Genomic DNA, 13,158 nt, shown 5'->3' on the forward strand with positions numbered 1-13,158 from the left:
GACATCGTTTCCGTAAGATTGCTTTGCGGAAGTATGATTCATTCGGTGATTTTTTTAAAATTTTAATATTATGTCCATCATGAAGACTACCATGATCGGACGTTCATATTTGACGCTAAGATCGAGCTGCAAGTAAAAGGGCGGGGCCCTCTTGCACTCTGCTCAACAGCTTTGGAATTGAAACTAGCCGAATTCTGAGATTAATCCAGCACTTAATTCCTAGTTTAACTTAGATACGCTCAACGATTGTATATTCCAACGACCGCTCGATAGACGACACGTGTCGGGCATGCAGCACAGATAACCTTGAAGACGTTCTGTGATTCTGATGTGGTCCTTTTTGCTTGTGCATCATAGAGAAACATAAAGATAATCTCTCACTAATTATATAAGGATTAGTTTTTCATCGTTAATTATACTCTCCAAATCCGCTTGATACCATATCTGCTTTTTATTGGTGTCACCCACTTCATTCTCAACTGATTAATCTTGCGAATGTGGCCCTATCTACAACACTGCACAACATATATCCAATGGGGCTAGAGGAGGTGTAGGTGTCACCCACATTCTATTATGGAACCCACCACTCTAAACAATCATTTAATCGAATTATGATAGAAAATTTTAGTCTCGTTATGTTAGATAAGACTAAAATACATGAGATATCATGTTTTTATCATATTCTTAAAGCGTCTGCACAAGTTTTTATCGTCTTCATACCTACTCGAAGACGAATGTGCTTCTCGTGGATGATTATCTTTAGCACTCCGGCCCAACGAAAAAAGATGAAGAGCAAAGGATTACAAACAATAATCATGATTAATTTCAACACTTAATATATATTATATGCAGAAATCAAAGAAGTTGATATTAGTGTCATCCAACGAAAATACTAAAATTACAAGATGGGTCGGGTGAGTGTGGGAGCTTTAGAGAACAAACAAATGATTGGGATCGTTACATTAACACCATAAATAAAACCGTACTAAGCATGCTTAAGAATGAAAACCATAATTAGCCATAAAAATTAATAAAGAGAATACGACCAAACGTATATATGATGTGGTGGGACTGACGAGGTTGGGGTCCACACTTGAGGAATCGTGAAAAAGAATGAGGCGTGGTATGAGGGGAACATGCAAGAAGAGTAGCGTGTAGGGATGCAAGGGGACAGCTGCTCTGAAATATTATGATCGCACTCAGAGGGAGGGAGCTCTATTTTTTGTCTTGTCACACCCTTTCTTTTTCTGAAATAGCAACTTATATAAAAGGTGTTCGTTGTTAATATAATATTATGTTCAATAATACAATACAATGTAAAGAAAAACACATAAACGTTATTGTATGCTAAACTAAAACGCTATAGTAATAATGAACATGTTTTATGAAAATCATTCTCGATTTTTATTTGCTAATATTGCTATTTGGTCAATATTGGTGATCCAGTCATATTGTCCTCTCTTGGGTACTTTTTGGTTGGTGGGCCGATGATCTAGGCAGCTTTAATCTTTAAGGGCTTTTTTCAATGGAAGATGATAGAAAAGGGCCTTTATATTGCAAGCGGTACCGCACTTTACTGATTGCTCTGCTTTCCTTGTTTAGTGGGAATTTTACATATAATTTTGGATAAATTATATTTTACTCCTTGAGATTTGAAGTCGATTTTAATTTTTTAAAACAGTTCACTTTTATACCTTATGTACTATTTTATTTTAATTTCATACAACCGTTAAATTTTTCATCTATTAGTCCGTTAAGAGCTGACGTAGCTACCATATTTGTGCCACGTAAAAAAATAATAATTTTTTATATATTTAAAATATTATAATATTAACCCTATTTATTAAAATAATAATAATAATAATAAGTTTGAACAAACCCAGCAACCCATCTCCCACTCCACCCTCGCCGCTCCCATGCGCTCTCTCTCTAGGGTTCTCTACCCTCTCACTTCCTGTACATTTCGATCCCTTATTATTTTGTGCAGTTATGATTAAGTCACGTCAAGATTTTATATTAATTTTTTTATAAAGATAATAAGATAAAAAATAATAATAATATAAAATGTTAATGTGAGTTCATCGTGACCGCACAAATAGGAGGGGATAAGAGTATATGGGAAGTAAAGAAGCCAGGTCCCTCTCTCTCTCATGCGCTTTCTTTCTCCCCTCATCACCCTATCCAATTTTTCAATCAACCTAAGCCCATGCTCTCTCTCTTGCAACCCCTAATCTCCTCTCTCTCATGTTCGACTTCCTCCACAGCGGCGGCCTCTCAAATATCGCGTCTTTCGGTGACTTGGGAAATAAAATTTTGAAATCAATGAAAATTTTGGGGTCTTTTTCTTCGAATTGAGAGCGAAAATAGAGAGATTTTTTGCGTTTCTGATCGAATTGGTTTGTGGAGGATCTGAGCTCTTAGTGTGTGAAAACTGGAGGGATGAGGTTGGCAGAGTGGTCTGGGGGTTGCGATGGTGATGGGGAAGGGCTGCGGTGGTGATGAGGAAGGGGGTGGTTGCGACTGCTGCTTGTGTGGGTTGGCAACCATTGGATCTGTGGATCCATGAAATAAAAAACAAGGAGCAGATTTTTGGTTTATTTATTTCAAAAAAAAGCTTGTGGAAGATGATGAGATTGTTCAACGGAGAAAGTCAATGGTTGTATTCAAAAAGGCCCGCCGGGGGGGGGGGGGGGGGAGGGGGGGGCGGGGGAGGCGCTTGGTTGGAGGGGATGGAATAATAATAAATAGGGTTGATATTATAATATTTTTTAATGTATAAAAAAATATTTTTTTTCCTACATGACACAAATGTGGCAGTCAAGTCAACTCTTAACAGACCAATGGATGAAAAATTTAATGGTGGTATGAAATTGAAATAAAATAGTACGTGAGGTATAAAAGTGAAATGTTTTAAAGATGTTGTAAGAAATTAAAATCGACCTCAAACCTGAGAAGGTAAAATGTAATTTATCCTATAATTTTGGAAAATTCAAAATTGATTATTCAAAAGCATAGCATAGTTAAAACAATGGACTCTTTTAAGTTAAATTAAATTAGAATATTGTTCGAAACTAATATTATCAGTCCATTCAAGTAGTTAGATTTTCAGTAAAATATCGATTAAAGTGAAAAATATTTTTGAATATGGGCGCCCCATATAAAATTACCCTTCTCTGTGACGTAAAAGAATCTAAAGGACCACTGTATTATTTTTTAGGAAAACTAATGAAATTGGTTTGAAAACTTTGAGTTTTAATGATAAGCACAAAATAAAAGGTAAAGTGAATAGTACCAGGATTGAACTTTTAGTGTAAAAATGTGATTTTTCATTAAAGGGTAAAACCCTTTACACTAATAAAAAAGGTTTAAAAACTTTGAGTTTTAATGATAAAGACAAAATAAAGGATAAAGTGAATAGTACCAAAATTGACTTTTTAGTGTAAAAATATGATTTTTCGTTAAAATAAACAGTACCGTGGGCTTTTCGTTAAAATTTCTTCTTCTTTTTCTACATACATTATTAATAGAAATCATTTCAAGCAATTATGCAAAATAAAATCATTTTATTTTTATCAGACCTGGAATTTGGGCTGATCAGACCAAAAAGCAAATCTGGGCCGGGCGAGACTTAGCCCATGACGGATAAAAATCCCGCGCAACATTAATCGGACCAAAATATGCGTACAGCAGTTTTCTTTTTTTTTTTTTCTTGAACAAAATGCATATAGCAGTGTGTTCTAACATTTTAGTAGGCTCCGCCGCCGTAAAACCCTAGCTCCGGTTGATTTGGGCCTGGAAATGGAGGCCTTGGAGGTACCAGGTACTAACATCGTAGCGCATTACATCCCTCGATAAGTCACAATCCCCAGCAAGCAATCCAATGAAGGCTCAGCTCTTCCTTGCTTTTCAAGTAATTCTCCCTTGGCTCTTCATTAATTTTTCAAATTAGCCGCACTGTCTTGTTATTTATTTTGTAATGTTCTGTTGATTTAGAAGGTAAGGTAGTGAAAGTTGGAGAATGTTCAATTCGTCTTGTTATCTTTGGCTTTTCATCTGCTGTTCTAGCGGACAAAAAAATTCGCGATGAATTTGCGTATACGGCCTTTTGTTCACCATTGTGTTTCGGTGTCATATTTTAACATTGCCCGTAATAGTTCACATTCTCATTGTGATATGGCGGCATTCTCGTAGAAACATAGCGAGTGGGGTGTTTATCAGCAGAGCTATAAGCGTAATGTGATAAAATTTGGAACCATGATAAGGCTTTTGGTCAAAAGGTGGCCTGCAATTCCTGTTAGTTTCTTTAGTTTAATGAAGAACGGAAGATGTTTCACTTGCAGACAGGTTTTCACTCGCCTTGGACATCTAGAACTTGAAAAGTTTGTATCTAAATATGTAGAACCTGTTAAAGAAAAGAAAAGAAGAGAAAATTTGTATTCTGCATGAATTGTTAAAGGAATTTGTAGGAGTACTACAAAGCGGTGTGAAAGTGAGGCGGAAGCAGTTGTGCAAGAGCCCGGCACAGCTGATGGAAAGCATTTTCGATCGTGATTGTCACTTATATAGTCATTATTGTATGACATTACGAAGTTTTGAAGAATACGATGAATTTTTAGGGTAGTCCCTATGGTAACTCACTATAGTGTAATTTCATACCATGTTTTTATATCATATTTTTATACCACTTTAAGTGGCATCTGATGTGGACAGCCACATCATTTGAAAAATTTGCAAACCCCATGGAAATGAAGGAAAAAAACTTCTCGTATACCACAATCATAATTTAATTAACTAGTTTTTCTTAATTATTAGTTTATTAAATAATGAACTAAATTTAAAAATCTGATTAATTATGTGGTATGAAAATGTGGTACAAAAACATGGTATGAATAACATTATTCTTTTTTTCGTAGTAATTGTCAGATCTCTACGGAACGGGAGCAGTAGACCAAACAGGCCCATGTAGTTTGGAACTTTGGATGAGAGACGGTATCCCGGATTGTGTATCTGAAGAATCAGTGAATATATTGGTTTAGATTTTCTAAAATTTTTGCAGCATAACATGTGCCTTCTTACCGTCCGTATACAAAGTTCCTTCATCAATTCCGCAGCTTGTTTTGTTTTTTGCTGGGTTTATTATTTTTAAACTCTATTATGCTGGAATGGGAAGGAGCTAAGGGGCCATTGAAGATGTTCACCTTAATGCCGTTTTGGAAATGCACTTTTGGGAGTTTGCTGCAGACACATCTCTGTTTTTTCCATATGTCCTATATCAGGTTCACATAAATGCCTCTCGCTATCAATTCGTAACATATTATAATTATCACGTGAATAGAAAGATATACGTTTAATAATATATAGTATGTTGGCGGTTCATGCAAAGTCTCCCTCGCATGATTGCCTTTGTGAAGAGCGCATCATATGTTAGGATTGTTTGTGGAATTGTATTGAGGTCGTGTCCCAATTCAATGAATTGATTGTATGGTACAGCTAATTAAACAGATTGCATTATACCCAGTCATTTGGACAATTGGTATATTAAAAAGGATCGACAACTATGGTTGCGTTTGTCAACATTTTCATTGGGATGCGGGGGTTTCAAAGTACATTCCATTTGCACTATGTACTTATGATTGCCAATTGTTTGCAGCTTCACGTATGGGCAGGTACCTCATAAAATATTAATTCGAAGGACCCCCCCTTAAGGGTACCCTACAACTGTACCAAAAACAAGATAGATTATTATCACTTATATCCTTTATGTATTGGTCATATATCACCTGTCTAAGTTAAAGTTATTTTTACACTAAAAAATACAAGAATATATTTACATTAAAAAGGGTAAGAGAGTTTGCTAAAACACACAATTAGTTAAATATAACAAATTGATATCGAACTTGTCATTTACAAATAAGAAGGAATACCGTTAACTAGTTATACTTAAGATTTTTGGCCCATGACTAATGAGTAAAATGAAGTGATATAACTGTGATATATGAGCGATAACTTATTCTGTTTTTATTATAGTAGAACAAAAGGATGAATTGTTCAACTATACAGTATAAATATATTTAGGATAATGTTGTCCGCATACTTATTTTTATTTCTTACAAATCTTTATTAATTTTTGTCCATTGATCTTCTTCAATATATTTGATCAGATGGCCAAAATTGAGAGAGATATGTGAATAACACCACCCTATATATTTATTTAGGTGGAATCATCATCAAATCGTGTGGAGGGTATGGGGCTTCTATCAATAACAGCGCATACTAGTTTCATCCTCTCTTTTCTAGTATTATATTCATCGATTGAAAAATTAAAACCAAATAGTTGTTTATATTCCATTAAATATTTAATTAGAATAGGCAAGTAATGTAATTAAATGGAAGAGAGAAAGACAAGAGGGGTGGGAGAAGATGGCGTTTTCAGGTAGGTGGAAATGATTCCGAGTTGCATGTGCGCCGCTGTGTGTTTGTAAAATGAAGGAAAAATACACGAAGGGTCGTGACAAAGTCTTTTCCGACGTAATCCGGCATCCTAACAACATGATTCCCTCCTTCTTCTTCTTCTTCTTCTTCTTCTTCTTCTTCTTCTTCTTCTTCTTCCCCCATTGGCCTTTGGCTGCTTGCTGGCTATAGACCCTCCCTTCTCCTTTACAGTGTATACTTGCACCATGTGAAAACAAAAGCACTTACATGATTACATTACTGCTGGATTTGATTAGAATCTTTGTGTTTCATTTTCTGACCCGCAGCTGGCATTTTCGTACCTCTTTTTATCTTTCTTCAGTATTAGAAGCGGATAAACAATCATTATTACTTAAGTTATGTTCTATTCTAATTTGTAAATGAAATGTCTTTTTATCTGTACTAGCCTGCACATACCTAGCTAGAAGATTATGAAGACAAAATAAATCTTATATATTTAAAGTGATCATCTGATAGGTTGAGTTGATCATGTTTTATGGGTAATAACTAACCATTAACCACCAAATCTTATTGCTAAACAATCCCAATCATTTTCAATTATTTGTCCTAATTTAATAAAAAAAGATAATTAATAAACTGCTGAGGAATGATTAGAGCTTTGAGTACTAATTTTGCCAACCTCTCAACCACTATCATTCGTCCATCACTATACACGTTAGCTACACCCTAATACGGAATGAGGTTTCTAATCTCTTACTAGAAGTCTAGAAGTGCATGTTTACTTAATTCCAATTAATTTATGAGTCTATGAGTCTATGAGACCCTATTCTCTAGAAAGGGAGAATATATGCTAAGGCAGTTGGAAGAGTCGAGGTCCAAATTAAGACAGCTAGGAATTTCGTGTTTTTAATGTAAGCTTTTAGTTTAGTGGAAGATCATACTTTAGACTTTCGACCTCTTTTTGTTATTTTTTTTAAAAAGAGATTTTATTAGATACAAATGGATACATTTGCTTCCTCAGTAAGAATATTAAACAAAAATTATGGGCCAATACAATCCTAAGAGTACTTGCCACCATTCTTCAAAACGAAATACACTACAGAGTGTGCTGCACGATTACCTTCTCTCGGGGCGAACACAACCTCTTTTAGTTATATGTGGGGTAATGAACTCTTCCTTCAAGGAGGGAATGCATATATTATTCTTACAAATATGTGTCCTAGTGTCAGTACTCTTGTTATGGCAGAAACTTGAGTGTAACTTGAGATATAATATCATCAATATAGCACAATCACATAAAAGATATCTCCATGAAAGCTCAATTATGAATTTAGGGTTTTTTTTATTGTGCACCGAAATATAGTATACACCAAATTTTTTTTCGTTATACCGTTGCACGTTGAATCCTTAAGCGCACGTACCCTGCATTGCTCCGTTGCATATCATCCACTACGGCATATAAGAATTTTCGTTTTCCTGGTTTGATCCAAGTAACAAAAAACGGAAAGAATCGATGAATGAAGGCAATAGGCATGTGGGTTCGAGGCATATGGGTATCATGGCTTATCTCTTTCTCTTGATTTACTTGGGAATGAGCAATGATGATAATAATTAGGATAACTAGTGGTTTTGTTGGTTACAGTCTTGCAGATAAGCAACTATATGATGATATATCATCACATATCATATCATACATACATAGCTGGCCATCTGCCTATGATCTGATTGGCATTACCCCACATATATATAGATGATAAATCGACCCCCATGTGGCATTGGACTTTATAGATTGCTCGTAATCTCTCTCGCTTTATTGCTCTTCTGTTTCAGGTATATATCTATATATCAGATGGGAAAGAATCTAACTATATTAATTATGGACTTGTAACAATGGAAAATAGTGCAGATTATTGATCGATATTTAGAGCTTGTAATTAGATTATTGAAACTTTGTTTTTGTTCATCGTCCAGATGATGGCATGGTGTGGTTCAGAAAAGCTGAAACAACAAGAGAAGAGCTTTTGGTTTTTGACTTTAGAGCGTGCGTTTGCATATATAATTTAATTATACTAGCTAGTATTAGCTTTTTGTTACGTAAGAATGGCTAGGGGTGGGTTTGTAAGAGTGGCTAGTGGTGGGTTTGTGTGTTGGATACAAAAATATGGAGAGTTCCATATTTTGCACGCACGTACGTGCTCTAGCTGGCTAATTACGCAGCAATTATTCTCTTTCTCTCCTGAGTGCACTTCTATCTGTGCTGTCTTCTCCATTCGGTTGCGAGGAACCCTAATGACTCATCCCATCTTCTGCCCTCATCATACTCACCACATCCAAAAGTTTCCACTCGTATCCCCACATTTTTTTAAAAGATATTTTAATCTATTCCAATTTACTGAAAATTTTAAATTTGAGTGTAAGACAGCAAACACACTATCTTAACTGAATAATTTAGCCTGCATTTGTTGACGGTTGTATCCGCGCTATCTACTACCACCTTTTTTGGGTTGCAAAAATTGTTTACATTTTATTATCATTATTTTTTTTGTGTGTGTGTGTGTGAAATAACGAGGCTAAACGGCCCAAAAGCCGCTCCGAGAAATAACATAGAGTTCGTTTGGATATGCTTTTAAAATAACTGAAATCGTTTTTGGTGAAAATGTTTTTGGATCCAATCCTTAGTAAATCCTGAAAAAACACTTTAAGTGCTTCTTGGAAAAAGCACATAATTGGTGATTATTGCAGAAAGCACTTAAAGTGTTTTTGGAACCGAAAAACATTATCTCTAAAAGTGCTTTCAGCCATTTTAAAAGCACATCCAAACAAGCCAATACATACAAATGGTTCTCGAAGTCTCATAAGTACGTATCATCTAACAAAACGTAACAGGCGCAAGGAGTGGAGGCTCAAACCAACAACATCCAAGGTCAAAAGAGAGATTTAGTTTAACCAAATTATCGATTACCAAATTTCTCTCCCTATAAATATGTTGAAACTCCAAATGACTCAGACTGGAAGAGAAGAAAGCGACAACCATAAATTAAGGAGTCAAGATGAGCAATTTACAGTTGTACATTCAGCGTACGCGTACCCTTCCTTCACCCCCTCCAGATTCCACATTGTTTTCAACATATATAAATAAATATTCACGTATTCAAATTGTTTGAAACGTTTTTTTCTTTTGGTGATATATTTTTCTGATATATATATATATATATATATATATATATATATATATGTATGTATGTATGTATGTATGTATTATATACGTTCAGTTATAATGTGGACTCGAGTTTTAGATGTTGACATAGTTCCCCTGTATTCCGTTTTCATGTTTCATTTCTTAATATAAAACTATATAATTAATATGATGAATTAAGAGAAACTTGCGTCCAGAAGAATCACATGAGCTGTTTACTTAATTCCTACCTGGATATTTATTTTATATATATTATAATATGGAGCAAGCTATTCATAAATCGAATAGACGATGCCTCTTCTTTTAATTTTTGGTAGAGAAGGTGTTCTTAATTAAATTGCATATTCCATGCTATTTTAGGTGTATATAATTAAGTATTTAATCAAAAGGTGTATTTGCAAACTAGAAAATGCTGTTGTGACAATTGTTGGAAAATAATAGATTTAGGATTTGGGCTCAGCCTGTTAGAATTAGGTTTTGTTAGAGAGTAGGGTTAGTTTATTATAAATAGAGTGCTTTGTTATTCATTAGAGAATAAGTTAGTTACGATGTAGCCTTTTAGGGTTTTGTAGCCGTTCCGGCATTCTCGTTTGTTTAATAATATTTTTATTATTTTGTAGTCTTATTTATTCCGCACTCTGATATTCAACTAGAAAACGTTGTTGTGACAATGACATTGTCAACACTCAGCAGGTGTACGTACTTACGTGCTTCAAATTGATTAACAACATGGATAATGACATCCTAATTAATTATTGATCACTTTCAGACTCACTCTCTTCCATTTCGTTTGTTTTGACAATATAAATTAGTACTTCTACAACTGGTTTTTTATTCTATATGGATAAATAAATTTTTTAGATAGGAATGAAAACGTTCGCATTAAATGCCAAGATATTGAATAATCAAACTGGATCGTTGAGCTAACGTGTGTTAGTAAAATCAATCTTGCATTCTCCACTAACAAACGATGTAGCCATAAGCGTTCCTCGAGTGCACGTTCATGGTTCATGTCAATTGATAATTATGTAGTGATATATATTTCACAGCACTATTCTACTGAGGTAATTAATCTTTCTTTATTAAGATTAATTTTGATTAACATCCATTTCACAACTACATATATATATTGTTAATGTTTTAGTTAAAGACTTGACGGTGAATTCAAAATATACACGGTTTAATAATACCAGTAATATTATGGATTAACTTCAAGAACATAAACAATTAACACATCAAATTTTTTATCATCCAGCTATCCAAATCGGACAAGATTAATAAAAATAAAAAACATGGTGGTGGTGCAGTGTTCTGACACTGGACGGTAAAACATGTCCTAATTAGTGACTCTAATTAAGCGGGGTCAAACGACACTCTAATTAAGCGGGGTCAAACGACAAACCTTTTCACTAATAACTATCTCCTTTTTGCCCAAAAAAAAAAAAGAAAAAAAATAAATCACCATCTGTGATATGTTTCTGTTGCATGCACGAGTCTGATGAAGATTAGTACTCAGATCTGAACCATTTAAGAACTTGCTCGTAGTTTGTTTCCAGTGCGAGGCACACAGTGTTGCAACCGTCCCTGGCTCCCTGCTGATGTTTCTATTAATCTTAATCACCCTAATTAAACAAATCACAAAACGACAAGCTAATCCAAAACAATTAAGCAAAACAGCAGGTTAATATCCTCTACGTGGCGGCCCTGTGGTGACTGTACTACCTGTACTCTCCAAAAACAGAAGAAAAAGTTCACCAAAAATTAAAAAAAAAAACCGAAGGAAAAAAGCATTACTGCCTACGTAGACCGAAAGTGGCTACAACATAAAATCCAAAGTTTAAAAATAATAAACGTAAAGAACAAGTCGACCAATTAAAGAGAATGTTAATTAAGTTAATTAACAATTAGTGATTAGAACGTACGTCACTAAACTAGCTTTGGCATTTGGGATGTGCCAGCTTACACTGTCACCCATCGTCCGACTCGATTGCCATGAAAAAAGCTTAATCAGTGGGAATTAATTAATTAGGATTTACGTAATTAACCAAAGCAGTATGAACCATAATGAAAGTGGTTTTCTCTCCCTGGGGTGAGAGTGTTTGCTCCTTCGTGAGTTCCGCCGTTGTGCGCGAGGTTCCAGGTTAGTGGTCGAATTGATTCTCGTGTTTTGTGCTTCTCGGGTTATGCTCGTGGGGGTTGGCATGCTGGGAGGAGGGTGGTCTGTAACGCCGAGAAGAGGGTGGTGCTGAGCTGATTGGATCTAGGGTTCGGTCAGGATTGGGGCTTTTCAAATTTAGGTACTTTATTCCTTGTGGGCTGCAGGGGTGTTGCCTTGCCCTTGTTGGGAGTCTTTTCTGTCTCTTTGGGGCTGTGGGTCTGGTGCGCCGTGTGGGATCAGAGAAGGTGTTATTGTCTGTGGGGGTGGGTAAGTGTCTGTCAGACGAATTGAAGGGTGAGTGCTGAAAGGAAAGGGTACGGCAGGGGGTGGGGTTCTCAAGTAAGGTTGACTTCGCGTCGAAGGGTGATGGGGTGAAATCTTGGAAGTGGCTGGGGGAAAAATTTCAGTCAACGTGAGTTTGCGGGGGCAGGGTTGAGGTGTTGGCAAGGGGTGGGGCTTGTCTATTTGACTGATTTCCTGGTCAAGGGTTGCGGGGTCTGCTGGTGGGGCTTGGGGGGGGTTTTTTAATTTCGTTTCGTTTAGGCTGGGGGTGGGGGTCTGCAGAGGCTGTGAGGTGATTTGGTGGGTGGGGAGTTATGGGGAACCTGCCAAGGGGGTTTTGTGGAAATAAATACAGGGTAGTTCGGAACATTGAAGCGAGGCATAAAGGGGGTCTTTCCCAACAAGTTTGGTGTACCAGCATTAAATTTGGCCGGTTGGATGCATTGATGTGGGTTTTAGTGATGGGGTGGATACTTGACCAAAGTGAAGAAAAGAATCAGCTGGTAAATTGGGTGGTTGTTTTGTACGGTCTGAGGGCGAGTTCTGAAAGTAAAGGGTTTTCTACGTATCAGACTGGGCGAGTGTGGCAGCAGTGTTACAAGGTGATGGCGAATAGTGGGGTGGATGAGCTGGTGGTACAACTGAACCAGACACTGGAGTTATCGACTATGGAGCAGGGAGTCAAATTGGTTGGAAAAGTCCTTACGCAAAAACCAGTGAATAAGTGGGGAGTCAGGAATATCCTCAGAGCGGCTTGGAAGGAGTTGGGTGAGGTGGAAATCAAATGGGCAAGGGAGAATGTCTTTATTATTTCAGTCAGAGATGAAAGTGTAGCCTCAAGAATCCTTGAGCAGGTTCCATGGGCAGTGATGAAGAAGGTGTTCTCTGTTGTGAAATGGCCTCCGGAGCTAGCTCTGGAGGAACTGGTGTTGGATGTTGTACCTTTTTGGGTTCAAATTAGGGGAATACCACTGGGTTTAGCTTCTCAAGAGAACATTCAGCGTGTAACCAAGGAGGCTGGGAAATGTTTAGCTATGGAGGATCCCGGTTACGCCAGAGGATTTGCGCGAATAAGATTATTAGTGGATAC

Source organism: Pyrus communis, chromosome 15, assembly GCF_041283825.1.
Source record: "Pyrus communis isolate YQ-2024b chromosome 15, ASM4128382v1, whole genome shotgun sequence".
Taxonomy (NCBI): Eukaryota; Viridiplantae; Streptophyta; class Magnoliopsida; order Rosales; family Rosaceae; genus Pyrus; species Pyrus communis.